We start from the raw sequence: 16,285 nt of genomic DNA on the forward strand, positions 1-16,285 counted from the left end.
TTAAACAATCACCTTGTGAGTCATAAAATTATAGTTTGTGTTGCTGTCAATAATACTGATTAGCCTTTAAATTATTATTTTTTCTTTAGTTGAATTAACTTTACACTAATATTTTCAACTCTTGATTTTGTCAAAATCACATAAAAGACACAACTGAAAGTCACTGGTGTCTCTAACATTATAAATAATCCAACCACATTTGCTCAAAGAAAGTAGCTGAAAAAATGAATTTTCAAGAACTTACTTGACATATATTTTATTTACCACAAATATTTAAAATCATATATACAAGAGACAGAAAAGAGAATTGTTCTTCAATTCACAAAAAGGACAATTATTTATCATCATAAAACATCTATTATTTATTAGTCTATTGTATTGTTCAGTAAATACTATGATTTTTTTTTTATAAAATACAATGTTACAATAACAATGGTAGGTGGCTCTTATCAAGTCAAATTTAGAAGTGAAGAAAATGTGGGTCAGTGAGGCTTACCCAACTTATCTCAGTTAGCAAATGTGGGTTAGGACCAGATCGGAGTTAAAGTCAATCTAATCACATCACTCTCCCTAATTTATATCATGAGTTACTTTCAAAGAATGTCTGAGGATTCAGGAATGGAATATGGCTTTCTTTTATTGTGCAAATTACTGCAAAAAGAGTAAAAGCAAATGAAACTATAAAAGAAGGGGAAAATCCATACAGTGTTGTGTTTTTTGTTTAGTTTTACTTTGTTATTTTTACTACCCTATGTCTTTCCCCTTCTTTGATTCGCAGCTTTATAACTATGGTATCTTTGTAAACACATCTTCTCTCTTCAAAGAGTGGGTAATATATGATTATATGATTATAGATTAGCAAATTTAATATGACTCCTAAACCTACAATTTTATACAAATAGTTCAGACATTTTATGCTTTTAAGGAAAATCTTCTTGTGGTTAGTATGTTGGCAAATATACATATACCATATATAATGATATAATTATTATTTTTTATCTTAAAAGTTATGGAGATAAACCAGAAGCAAAGCGCTTATAATTGTTGACCTGGCAGAAAGAAAGCTATGTAGTTACATATTATCAGAGTATATGTTATCTGAAAATTAACCAAAAACATTATTTAAAAGATTCTGAGCATGTTAATTGAATCATAATTTTCTTTAAAAGGAAATTTTACTAAATTACTATAAAATTTTATTAATTTTACTAAATCACTACAACAAACTATAGTAAAATATTCATTCAATTTCATAAAAGGAAAGGATACTACTTCTGTTCTACTATCAGAAGATATTCAAATATGAACAATTTGGGTAGGAAAAATAAATTAGGAAAAATCAAGAATACAAAAGTCTTGGTAGTCAATTTTGCACAAAGCATTGCCCTTTTACAAGGGTTAGGGAGTAATTTATAAACACTGCACAATCCTATATCATAAATACCATAGAACCAGTTTTCTAAGGCTTATTGAAATTAATGCTATTTCCCTTCTGAAAGTACTTAGTTTAATTATTTTTTAAGAAAAAATAAACAAAATTCAGAGCATTTACAAAAAATTTATCTTTAAAAATGTTTAAAGTATTTTATAGTACCTCCTATCAAGAGATGGACTTGTACACATGCATATAAGCATAACCAATGGACACAGACACTAGGGGGTTGAGGGTATGAGGTTGAAGGCATTTCTTCTAAGTGGCTAGTGCAGGCCAGGGGGGAGGTCAATAGGGGGAAAAGGAAACATATGTAAAACTATATGTGATACTTTCAATAACAGCAACAAAAATAGAGATGGAATCTATACCAGGATCTGTGCTGTCCATGACTTGCTTTGACCAAGAGTACCTGATAGAGGAAATGTTGTGCTCTCAGCTTTGGACTCAAGACATCTTGTAGCTCCTGTTTTGCATGTAAACAAGCACAAGCTAGCTGGTTAAATAATGAGAGACAATGGGTCCTGTTGCTCTGGTCATCCCAACTTCCAACCAGCCAACTCAGAGAATCAGATCTCACTGAACTTCCAAGGATCAGAAGTGAATGAATTTGTCCAGTTTACACCAGAAGGAGAACTACCCAGTGAGTGTAGCCCTAATAATCAACTGACAAAATGCAGAGCTAAATAAACGCTTGTCCTTTAGAATTGTTGTTTCTGGATGCTTATTTTATTCAGCAAAAACTACTGATACAACACTAACAAATAAGGACTGGACAACATTCATTCAGTAAGTTTTTTCTAACAAATTTAATATCGAACAATATCTAGATACTAATTTCACTAGTTGTGCCCTCTGCCTGAATTTGGATTTCTTCACTTGTCTGGAATCCTGTAGGCCCAGAGCTGTGGCTGCTTATTTGGCAATGGGGATGGATGCGAAAGTTTAACCTGCTTGTTGACCTGGCCCTCTCTCAGCCATGTCTGAAGCTGACTGACTCATCTGTACATGGGATTGTATACTGTTCCTATTTATATTTTTTTCTTCAGTGCAGAAACTTTGGGACCTATGATGACATGGGATCAAAATTCTCTAACATCATTTGGATTCCTGAAGGACATGCCACCATGGTCTTTTAAATGAATATAAAAGATAAGCAAACATAGCTTATTAACAAGGGTCTTTGAGGGAAATTAGGTAAAGATTGGTCTTTCAGGATCAAGGATAAAAAAGAGCTGTTGGAGGATTTCACTGAGAGGACATGACCATCATTGACTTGATAGCTGGACCAGGTTAAATGGAGGTTCTGTGCTTCCTCCCCTGACCTGGGAATGTAAGTCCTGCCTTCCACTCCCACGTTAGCAGCCATTTTAAGGACACAACATTGTAACTATAGTGCCTTTGTGAGAGAAAGATGCTGTTGAGACCACCTGGACTGATTATGTGACTGAATCCAATGAAGGCATTCATACACACTTTTAAGATACTGGCAGGTGGATGCTGAAAACTACATTTTGTTTGTCCAAAACAAGCCTTATAAGTAAGTTTTCTTCCTTACTAAACCTGCCACCTACCAATCTTGATTGGGTGGCCTCTTTCTTTGGTCTCTCTTTGCCCTCCACGTATGCAAATTATAATAACAAGAGCAGACTTATCTCTCCAGTGATGTGACTATTAACAGAAAACATAGATGGAATAAAGCAAATGCAGTTGCTACCTCCATCTGCATTAGGTTTTGGGGGGGGAAATGCGAAAGAGAACATTCTCCTGGCTTAAGACTCATGATGTCAGTAGAGAAGAAGAGTTGGCCTTTGCTTGGGAGTGAGTTCATGAACCAAATAGCGCAGCTTTGTCTCTTTAGAAAAGATAGCAATTTCACTAATAGCTCCATGATGGGTAGCAGCTCTGACATCAAGTAAGAAAACATGCCCCATTTCCCAAAGGTTTCTCAGAGAGGAGCTTGAGGGCATGTTCTTCTAAGTGGTTAGTGGGGTGGCTCAGAGTTTTTTTTTTGTTGTTGTTGTTTTTTTTTTTAAGCAGTAGTTCTCAACCTGGATACTTCTATCTGGTAATATCCAGAGATGCTGCTAAATATCTTAAAATGGACAGGTCACACAATCCAGTCCAAAATTGAGAAGTGCCAAAGTTGAGAAGCTTTGCTCTGGATTAGAGGAGCCAATTCTTCACTCATGGAATATTCAGGCACCTAATACTCACAACATTTAGAATTATGTCATCATAGCCCCGTTACATTTTTTTCAAGGAAGCACAATTGTTGTGCTTAAATTTAATCTCTTATAACAAAATCACACTATCCTATTTATAGTTTACAGACTAAACGGTTGAAGTGATTTGGGGAAGAATCTGTTATTCAAAGGAAAATAGTAGATCCAGACCCCAAACCAGGATTTTATGAGTTATCAACCATAATAAATTTATCATTGTCCATAATAAACCCTCCTTCATTATACAATTTCAGTTTTACAAGGAAACTTTTGTGTACCTTGTTATTAATAATAGCCAAGAATCACTATGTATGAATCCCATCTGTTTTCTAAGTTAAAAACGAACTGCTTCATGGTGGTATCAAGTGTCTTGACGCTTATGAAGGGAATTTTTCCTAGTATCTCTCTTTTTTTTTTTTAATATATTTTATTGTTTTTTACAGAGAGGAAGGGAGAGAGACAGAGAGTTAGAAACATCGATGAGAGAGAGTCATCGATCAGCTGCCTCTTGCACACCCCCTACTGGGGATATGCCCGCAACCAAGATACATGCCCTTGACCAGAATCAAACCCGGGACCTTTCAGTCCCCAAGCCGACGCTCGATCCATTGAGCCAAACCGGCCTCGGCGCTAGTATCTCTCTTGATACACCATGAAACAAATATCATTAAATATATCAAAAGCAAAACAATGCCCTTGTTTTTTGAGAATAGTTAATGGAAATTACATATTTTATGAAATCTTCACTGACCATTATGTTTATATATGTACAACTTCATAAGGATTAAATTTAATTTGTTTTTATAAAGATTATGATTTAAATCATGCTTGTATATTATTTTTTTCAAATCTATTTATATTATGTTTATGAAACTTACAGAATTGAAGGAATATTTAATTATATAAAAATGTAATATAATTAAATTACATCATAGTATAATTCTTTCTAAAATAGTATCAGACTGAGAGTTGTTTATCATTTGCAAATTAAAACCCAAATTATAAAAAGTTAATTTTGCTCCTTGTGCTGCTTGCTTTTTTGTTTTCTCCATTGTGATTTTTTTTTAAAAAAAAAGAGCAATGAGTATTAAGCCAGGTGGGTTAGACCAGTCAGAGAAAGAAGGGTACCATATGATTTTATTTACATGTGGAATCTAATGAACAAAATAAACTAACAGAATAGATGCAGACTCTTAGATTTAGATACAGATAACAGATCGACAACTATTGGGGTGAGGGACTGGGTGAAAAAGATGAAGGAATTAAGCAAAGGAAAAACACACTCATAGACACAGACGATGGTGTGGTGATTACCAGAAGGAAAGTGGGTGGGGACTTGTGGGAGAAGGGAAGGGGGGAATAAATGTTGATGGAAGAAGACTTGACTTGTGGTGGTGAACACACAATACAATATATAGATAATATATTATGGAATCATATCCCTGAAACCTATATAATTGTATTAACCAATGTTATCCAATAAATTAAATTTAATAAAAGCAGCAATTATCTTAGAAGTTTTTTTCATACTGTCATGGAGATAGTGGATAATATATAAGGGGGATAGGAGAAGCTAGCCTAAAGCATAGATTTGGGAAGAAATAAATGCCAAAACTATTGTAATAATGCCTTATTTGTATAACTATTATATGAAGTGATAGAAAACCAATCTTTATATAAGTTTTAAATCTGCAAATATGTACTTTTTTAAAAAAAATATTGTTTTTGTATCATACATATCAAAGTTTAAAAGATAGGCACTTTTTTTCTCCATGTGAAAATCTTTCTGATAGTACATTTATTATGGTAAACCTTGATTTTTAAGTTATTTTAGGCTTCTTCATTATCTTGATTACATTATCTTATACAATGACCCAAATAACAGTTTTTACTTCTTTTATTCATTACTGGTTCATAAGTCAATGAATAAAGTTATTTTTTTGTGGAAAATAAAGAAGTCCTTATTCATCATGTCTATGAAAGAGAAAAAAAGTTTAATTTTCATTTATATTGGAAGCCAATCCTAACATTTATGCTGTCATTCAAAATTACTTTAAACATTGCCTTTCCAATTCTTTCATTTATTCAAAAATTTTTATTGAAGATATACATGTCAAAATGCGCTTAGACAAAAAAAATGTAATGATTAAAAACTAAATGTACTTGCCTTCATATAGCTTGCATTATAGCATATTTATTCTAGTTTATTCTCTTTCTAGTCTTTTGATTATGTTGTCTTGATTATTTTTTCAATCTATGCACTCATCTTTTTTAACAAATATTTATGAGTTTCCTATTTTATTGGCTTTGTGTTAGGTGATTGGCAAAGATCAGTGAGATGATTACTGTCTTCATGGTTCCTAAATTATAATAGGGGAGTAAATACTAAGATATAAAGGCATAAATGAGTACAAAATAATGAGAATATAAGTGCTTACAAGGAGATAGATAGTGCTCTGTAATAAAGCAGTTGGGTGAGGGCTGATTCCAATGTAGACTGGACAGTCAGTGTTGGCTTCAGAGAAGCAAAATCAAGCTGAGTATTCAGCGAAAAGTACCTAGTCATGCCCAAGAATTCAAATTTGAGTTTTTCTGACATACAAGCATTATGAATAATGATCGGGTAAGAGTCACAGTGCTAAATTCATGCAAGAGTCCAGTGCAACTGAAATTCAATGAATGAAAGGAGAGAAAGATGTTAGAAAATACCAGGTGGAAACAATGATGAAGATCAAGGAGATGAAATTTGGACGTATGATTACCAATAATGGTTGATATTTTATGTGAAGAATTAAAAACAGAAGAATCAAAGACAACTTCCAATATCCAAGTTTAAACACACAATAGGGGATATGGCTCATGGAAAAAGTGAGTTGAGTTTATAAACTGTGGTATTAAAGACAACTGTATCAACCCTCAAGCAGAGATAGGTGAATATAAGTCAAAATTCAGAGAAATCCATTAAATTAAAGTCTGAGATATAATTGGAGGAAATTTGGGCTGCAACTTAAAATAGTAGCACCAAATTAGATTCCCCCAAACAGAAGGTAATTTCTATCTAGATACAGCTGTAGGGTTTGGGTAAAGGAGTAAGATCTGGGAGTAAATGAAATAGAGAATAAATGGATGACACAAAACTCTGCCTAGTTGAGGATTAAGGTCAAGTTGGAGAGATAAACAAATATTTGGCTCTAACCAGTTTGGGTCAGTGGATAGAGCCTCAACTGTGGACTGAAAGGTCCCAGGTTGGATTCCAGTCAAGATCACGTACCTTGGTTGAGGGCACATCTCCAGTAGGGGATGTGCAAGAGGCAGCTGATCAATGTTTTTCTCCCATCAGTGTTTCTAACTCTCTATCTCTCCCCTTTCTCTCTGTAAAAAAAAAATCAATAAAATATAATTTAAGAAAAACAAGTATCTGAATAAGTATATGATAAAAGTATGTACTTGGGCCGAAACCGGTTTGGCTCAGTGGTAGAGCATCTGTCTGCAGACTGAAAGGTCCCAGGTTCAATTCCGGTCAAGGGCATGCACATTGGTTGTGGGCACATCCCTGGTAGGGGGTGTGCAAGAGGCAGCTGGTCGATGTTTCTCTCTCATCGACGTTTCTAGCTCTCTATCTTTCTCCCTTCCTCTCTGTAAAAAAATCAATAAAAAATACATATTTAAAAAAAAGTATGTACTTGGTATTAAGAGAGGACAATGGGGGAAATATTTCATTTTGCTCTGCCTAGTTCAGAGGAGACTTAAAGAAGGATGAAAATTTTCAAAATACTTTAAGTAACAAGCCAATAGGGCAGAGTGAAGATTATTCTCAGCAAAGGATCTGAGATGGAAAAATTTGCAAAGCATTTGAGCAACTGTAAGTAGTTCAACTTAATTACATGGTTATAGCTTGTTTCACAATTCAAGATTTATGTTAACCTTCAACGGATGTACCATTTCACCTTTATGTTACACTCTTGTGGTAATTAACAAATCATATTGCTTTTGTCCTTTAATTGTCATCATTAAAATTTTCTTTCCTTACCTGCCCTTACTACATACAGGGAGAAGAGGAGCATAATTTTTCTTCTATTAATATAAGTTGAACCATCATGCATTTCTAAGCATAGAGAAGGTGGTCAGCACATGTATCTTTTGCTGAAAGACTAGATTCCTGTCTCTTTGTTCTTGGTGGAGAGAAAGAGATAAACCTTTTGACTAGTTTAAAAACCCAAATGACTGAATGGAAAACATTATAATGTATAATTCCTTCCTATCTTTGATGCCCTGATCTAAATGAAACAATTCACTGACCTGAAATTGGCCTCTAATTAAAGTGTCCAGAATAATTCTGTACAATTTAATTTCCATTCAATTAAAACAGACTCAAAATTGAAGCAATTTATTAAACTTATTTATTTCAGGCTTTCCAACAGACACAATAACACCAATAAGTAACAATTTCAGACAAATAAACAGTTTACCTATTCTGCTTACAGAAGTGAGAGAACTACTTCCCAGCTAGAATCAGACACACTCCAAATGAGAACATTCCAAATCTGAACACTGCTTGCTATTCCTTAGGATGTTTTGAAGCATTGTTCTTGATCTCTTCAAAAGTATAGGGACACACACTTGTAAAATAAGAAATAGAGTGCAATCTAACTAGTGTTGTCCCGACCCCCTTTTCACTTAGTATAATTGTAAAATGAGTAAAACATTTTTGTCAGAACTTCAGTAGTAACATCTTAGCCCCCAAACAAAAACATCTTGTTGGCAAAAAAGCCTGTGTGTTTGAAAAAGAAAACTACTTGTAAGTGATGCCTTTTCATCTATAACTTTGTGTAACACATTCTCTCACTTAGACTTGAAGCAATTTCCTTAGAATCATGACTTGTGAAAATGAATTATGCCTGCATCCAAGGGCCTTGAGTTTTCAAATGATGTTTTCCAAAACAACATTTAACTAAATGCAGCCATTGTGTAAATAAGAATGTAGTTGTTAGTATGGACAATTCAATGGAGTACACATAGCAATCTGGATTTTTATATTTCTCCATCATTATCAGGTATGTGAAAAATATATCAATTGTGTATTTTTTTCAGTGACAATTAATGTTTGTTAGATTAATTGGTAAAACCACCATAGTAAGTAGCAATGACTTAATGTGCTTTTATAATAATCAAACAACAGTTCAACTTAATCCACAGTGTATTAGATGCTCTCTTTTCAAAAGACCACAGAGTTCTTTGACAGTAGGAAAAATATGTACAACTGAGTACACCATTTTAAAATATGGCAGGAATCTTAATCCACATTAATAAATATTTGCAAAACTATTTCACTTCATTGCTAAATTAAATATTCAACTGAAAACTTCATTGGTTACATATCTCACTAAGTCTTTCAAAAAATACTCACTGACTTCTAAGTAATGGTGGGAAAACTGAACTTAATCAATTAATTTAAAATCAAATTATCATAAATTGCATATTTATAAAAACAAATCTGTTAAATTTTTGTCTATCATATTGATATAAGGTAGATTGATTGAGTGGGTCAAAATTTTGGGTAAGTGGGGCTAAATGAGGTGATAAAATAGTATTGCTTTTTAGTAAATTAAATAACTAAAATCAGGAAGGAATAAGAAGAAAGTAAGAGAGGAAGGAAAGAAGAAAGGAAAGAATGGAGGGAGGATTTGCAGACAAATTGTTTTGAGTCAGGCAAGAGACTAAGTTCTTTCCATTTTCCTCTTAATTCTTTAACACTGATTCTACTAACCCCAGGATTCAGTTTGGACTTCCCCCATCCCTAAAAAGTGAGAATATCAAGGCTTAGATAGGTAAAACATTTTTTTTTTTCCATGAACACATCTACTTAATAATAAATAAACATGCTGATTGACCATACCATTGTGATGCCCATCAGCCAATCAGGAGTGAGCATGCAAATTAACCCAACAAAGATGGCAGGTTAGTTTGTATACAAGGCTGCCCAGTGTAGGGAGGCAGAAGGATTGCTCTGGGCCAGAGTGGAAAGGTGGCTCCAGCCAGAGTGAAATCAGTGCTGGCAGCCAGGGAACAGAAGGCCCATTTTGGCACAAATCTTTGTGCATTGGGCTTCTATAATAGTACATAATATAGGATGAATCAAAATTTTAAGATGTTGACTGTTCCTTTCCCCTTGATGACACTCTCTAATGTAGACTGACTAAACAAATATTTACTACTATCTATTTTTCCTTGCATGCTTTCCCAATAAATATTATAATTACCAGCAAATATTTAGGATGTAATGTCTTCTTAGTACTCATTTGTAATAAAATAAAATTTAAAAAAGCTTTCTGTACAAAATGTTTTATTTTAGAATATTTTCTACCCAACTTGCTGAAACAAAATTCAATTACTGGTACTAAAATTAGCAAGAAAGAAATTGAATGGAACAAAGAGACTAATTGGTCATTAACATGTTTATTTCACAGCCTGTTCTACATGTCATTTTTAAAATCACATCTTGCTGGAACAACTCTTCATAAAAATAGTTACTTCTTTTGGATATATTTTTGAAATATTGTGATAACAATATGAACGGGATTATGCTGTTTTACTGAATCTCTTACATGTACATTCTGCAGCACAAATATGAGGTCAGCTTTGTTTCTCAATGCAAAATTAAACTATAGGAAAGGGAAGTGCTTGGCTAAGGAAGTTTGACCACCTCAATAAATGACTATCATTTGCGCAGTTTGCTCATTTCCCTGCAATGCTTTCACATGTTCAATAAAAATTGATATGAGTGAAAGGATATGAAATCTCTACCAACAAAGTAGAAAGAAAAAAAATAACACACTGATTTAAAATATACTTCAGCAACCTGCCGTGAGCAAATTAAAAAAGACTTTAATGGACAGAAGTGCATCCCTTAGCAACATCATTACTTGCTTCTATAGATGATTCAGCATATTCAAGTCTTAAAAAGGATTCAGATATCTTTGTTGTGTCTTTCTATCTGAATGCTGCTGGCTCCTCTATGGATTAAGCTGAGTTGTTTGAGGTTAATTACTCTGGAAGGAAAGAGTAAGATATTCACATGTTAGATTTTATCTTTTGATATTTAAAATAGCATCTTTTGCCATAGCATGCCCTCAGATTTTGCTTTTGTTTATTTGGTTTTAACCTTGAGTTATTGTTTGCCAATTTCTTGCTTGTGTCTTTCTTGTGAATAACTAAAGCTGATCAAACACCAGCTTTGTAATTTACTTATTTTGAGCTTAAAATTGGGGGCAGGGAAGGAGGTAAGATGCTCTTTCATTTTACCAGGGATTGTGCTGCAAGGCAGAGGGCTGGAGACTGCCAATTACTTACCCCTGCAAGATTTTATCTGTAAACTGACAACTTCAAGTGTCTCCATTCACAAGTTCTTGTTGTTAAAACATCATTAAACACATTGATTGGATCCATGCAGTTTTAAAGACACACAGCCCACCCCTAACTACAACTGCAGGGAATGTCTTTGAGAAATTGAGATCAAAACCTGAAAACCTGCATTGGTAGGGGTAGATTCATTTTCATTCTTCATGTTTCTTTAGGCAAGCACAGCAGTTGACAATCACACACTGCTGTGTACTTACGGTTGGTGTACTTGTTAAGAAAATGTATGCCAATTGGTAGGCTGACAAAAATAATAAAGCAAAAAGACAAAAAAATTGGGTTGGATTATTTCAAAGCACTCCTTTATCTCATCTCTTTTAGTTCAGTGATTCTCCTATTCAAATATAGATCAGTTAATTATGAGAATATTTTTAGTATCTACAATGAAATAAATCATATCGCTAAGAAGACAAACAATACATATTTATCCATCATAAACATTTACTGAGGTACTAGGGTCCCAGTGTACAAATTCATGCACCTTGAAAGGAACTGTAGGCTGAGAGGCTTCAGTGGGCACAGGGGTGGGTCTTGGTCCATCTTCTAAGCCCTCACCCAGCCCCTCTTGCCAAGGCTATATCCCCTGTTTGCCAGCAGCCCCACTCCTACCACCGCCTCTCCCATGCAATGACAGCACTAACCTTGCTTGCACCTATTGACAGCGCAGAGCAATTGGGGCCAGCACCAGCAGTGGGTATAAGCAGTGGTTGTTGCCCTGATCACCCCTCAGGAGCAGGGGAAAGTGTAGAAGCCGTTAGAGGTGATAGGGGCTGGCAGCTTGGTGGGACCGAGGTGAGTGCGAATGAATAATTTTCAGTAACCACCAGAGACTCACCCCAATGATGATGACCAGCACCCTGCCCTGGTCTGTTGCCTCTGCTCACCTACTCCACCATACTGCTGTGGCCCATGACTCTGCTGCCTGCTACCAACACCCACCATGTTCCACATATGCCCCTTGGTGGTCAGCACACATCACAGTGATTGGTTCAGTTCAGTTGTACAGTTGATCCACCATTCAGTCTTTTGCACATTAGGGTTTTATATATATATATAGATATTCACATACTCAAAAATGTACCTGTTTGTAGTGTATAATTCAATGATTTTGAGTATGTTCTAAAGTTATCCAACCATTACCACTAATTCCAGAACATTTTCATCACCCCCCAAAAACCCATGTACCTGTAATAGTCACTCCCAAACTTCCCTCTTTCTAGCCCCTGGTAACCACTAATCTACTTCCTGTCTCTATTAACTTGACTACTCTGGACTTTTCATCTACATGAAATAATATAATATGTGGGTTTTGTTTTGATTTTTTTGGTCTATATGTATATGGCTTCTTTCACTTAGCATAACTTTTTAAAGGTTTTTCCATGTTGTAGCATGCATCCGGGCTTCATTCCTTTTTATGACTAAATTATATTTTATTCTATGGATATGCCAAGTGTTGTTTGTCATTCATTAGTTGGTGCACTTTGACTTGTTTCCATTTTGGGGACATTACAACCAATGTTGCTGTGAACATTTGTGTACTCGTTTTTGGACATAATTTTAAAAACTTACTTGGACATATCCTAAAGGAGAAACCTATGGATTGTATGGTGTCTCTTGACTTAACTTTTTGAGGAAGTATCTACCTGTTTTTACAAAGTGACTTTAACATTTTACATTTCCCCCAGCAGTGTATAAGAGTTTCAGTTTCTCCACATGCTTGCCAACGTTTGTTACTATAGCCACCATAGTAGGCATGGAGTGGTATTTCAATATGAATTGCTTTAGTATTTACAAACTATGTGACATGTGGGTAGATGTGAAAGTACATTTCTAGTGAAGACATCATTAGATAGATGATAGACAGAAAGAAAATATATATAAAAGCTTCCAAATAAATTACACACAACAAAAATGACTAACATACTCATGGATTCAGATTCTCTTTTGTAAGACTAGTGACTCCTTCAAAGTCATAGGCACTGACTGGCTTTCGAAGGATGAATACTATATCAGAAAGGAAAAAGAGAGAAAAAAAATATTTCAGACAGAATCTTTAATATTCTGGAAGTAAAATAGACCAAGATGTCATTGTAAACCATTGAGTAGATCAATTTTACTTGAGCAGATAGTTTAAAAAGAGACCAGACCCTTGCTGGTTTGGCTCAGTGGATAGAGCATCAGCCTGCAGACTAAAGGTTCCATTCCAGTCAAAGGCACATGCTCAGATTGTGGATGCAATCCCCAGTAGGGGGTGTGTAGGAGGTAGCCAATCAAGGATTCTCTCTCATCATTGATGTTTCAAAGTATCTTTCCCACACTCTTCCTCTCTAAAGTAATAAAAACATATATTTTTAAAAAAGAGATCAGATTGAGAAAACATATAACCATTGCAACTGAAATAGAGCAACAGAAATAAATGGAGTGATTACACCCAATACTTTGAAACAATGCAAGATAATTATAGGTTTAATGCCATATTGAATGACACATAATAATTAATGTGCTGTGCACTGAAACGTTCATGAAAAGTGTTAGAAGGATATGGGTGTTTTATGGGACAAGGACATATGTCATTTTGGTCCAATATCAGAGGAATAACTTGGAATTCAGAAATTGGGTGGGAAAACCTCTATCTGCTGTTTGGATCTTTCCCCAGGCCTTGTGCTCTATTATATTATGCCCTACCTAGGGCCTTGGTTGCCTCTGGTTTATTTGTTTTTCTCCTCTTTTGAACCTATGTAGGCTCCCGATGCTTATATTTTAAAAAGTATTTCACATGAAGGTATTAGTTCTATCATAATCAGAAGCAAATATTATTTATTGAATGAAACTAGAAAATTGTGAAATTGGTGACACTGGAATTTCCATAGTCCTTAAGATGATAATTGCCTGCTCTCACAGTAGGAGCACCGCATTCTCCCCTACCTTCCTTGAACACCTTTTAAGAAAGAAAATTGACCTGTTGAAACTGAGGATTCGGGAAAGTTCATCTGCCAAGGATAATGCTCTCTGTACACATGAGTACACATAATGCCCTCAGTACACACGGAAGTAGAAATCAGGAGAATGAGTAATGATGTTAGAAAGTGGCCAGTGCCAGACAAAATACTAAAAAGAGGATGAATATAAGTTCATAGCAGAATGTGTGGAGCAGAAGAGACAGGGTTAAACCCACTTGAACCTGGGCACTTAGGAAGCCAAGGTCAGAAAAGAAAAGTTGGGAGGTGAATATTTCAGTTACCAACAGTAGGAGCTCATTCAAAAGGAATTCATAAGTTAGGCTTGAAAGGTGAGGGGCATCCTCCAAACCTTCTTAAGTGATGTGAAAAGATAAGAGCAGTGACTGATCACAGTAAAAAGGACAGCTCCTCGGTTCAGTGTCAGAAGCCACTATCTGGTGGCTGTTGAATGTGCAAGAGGGTGAGGTCTGGGACTTCCATTCTCAAAGTCTCCCAATGTACTGATTCCCCAAGCAATTGCTTATGCGTCTTGAGCAACTGAAGAGAGGAAGAGGAGAGAAGGACACCAATATGCTTTAATATTATTCTAAAAGTACAAGGTAACACTTTTATGTTTGACTGACTACAATTTAATCATCAACTCTAGCTACAAATCATGCTGGGAAATATTCCTAAAAATTATAAATATTTCCCTACTCAGAGAGAGAACCACGGGCACAGGGTGATAGATAAGTGACAGTCTCTCACCTCCTTTGATTAAGAATAAGTGTGTTGCCGAGACCGGTTTAGCTCAATGGATAGAGCGTCGGCTCCGGTCAAGGGCATGTACCTTGGTTGCGGGCATATCCCCAGTAGGGGGTGTGCAAGAGGCAGCTGATCGATGACTCTCTCTCATCGATGTTTCTAACTCTCTATCTCTCTCCCTTCCTTTCTGTACAAAATCAATAAAATATATTTTAAAAAAAACAAGAATAAGTGTAACTACTCTTCTAAACCTGTAGTTTTATGATTCAATTCTTTGGTTTTGTTTTCAGAATATTTTATTTGCATTTGAACTATAAGTAGGTCTAAGAGACAGTTTTTCCAATTACAGTTGACCTTCAATCTAATATTATTTCCATTTATATAGCATACTGAATAGACACTTATGAAGTGATCCACTCAATAAGTGGATTCAACACTTTTTCTCACAGAGAAGAAAAATGAGTTTCAGAAGGACTAACATGTTTGTCCCTGCCTGCCTATGCCCCACATCTCTTGCTCTCAATAAGTCAGCTCTTCCTGTAGATGAGAAAATATTTCTTAAATGCCCAAAGCAAAGCTGGTCTATTGTGAGGGGTGATATGTGTTCTAGTGAAACCTCCAGCTCAGTCCTAGACACTGAAGGCCCTCAGGATGCTCTGTGTTGTCATAAATACTTCTGTTTTCTTTATGGTAGTGTGCTTAGAGTGTGGAACATGTAGCTATGTTTGGATTTTAAATGTATTTAAATGATTCTATTTGTTGAGTAAATATTTGTTGAACTTAATGTATGTCAAGGATTGTGTTATTCCTGTAATTCAAGTAAACAAAAATATAGGTAAAATTAGGACATGTTTGAAACCTCTAGTTTCTCATAGTACAATGAGTAGATGACAAGTATATCAGCAACTGGTAATTATTTTCACTACACACACACACACACACACACACACCCATATGCTATGCTATGCTACACTATGCTATGCTATGCTTTGCTATGTTATGCTGTACTATGCTATGTTGTGTGTTAGGACAGAAATAAGTAATATATTCTTTCCATTTCCAGTAGCAAAATCCTTAGAAACTTGCATTATAAACGAAAAATAGAGGAAGAACTACCTCCTTCTGTTTTGGGAAAGAGACAAGATGTATTGAATCAATAAAATGTCGGTGTTGTGGATAGTTCTCCTTTGAAGCATTCCTCAGTAAGTGAACTATGTGCCTGTAGAATCATGCTCTTTTGATCGTTCACTATTGTCCATAAAGATAATGCTGGATGGAGATGAATATTTTTCACTGGAAATGCCACACATACTCAACTGGAGAATTCTGCCACTGGCTAGAATGATGGGTTTAAAAATGAATGCCTAACCCTGTCATTAAGAATATTTCATTTTCCCTTTTCTGTATGACCCACTGAAGTGAAGGTTATTACATGTAGTGTGCTTACCCAGGTAAACAGGGCAGTGTGCCCATAGTATAAGGGAATCACTGAAGGTGACACTGGGCAC

Source organism: Pipistrellus kuhlii, unplaced genomic scaffold (assembly GCF_014108245.1).
Source record: "Pipistrellus kuhlii isolate mPipKuh1 unplaced genomic scaffold, mPipKuh1.p scaffold_m20_p_1, whole genome shotgun sequence".
Classification (NCBI taxonomy): Eukaryota; Metazoa; Chordata; class Mammalia; order Chiroptera; family Vespertilionidae; genus Pipistrellus; species Pipistrellus kuhlii.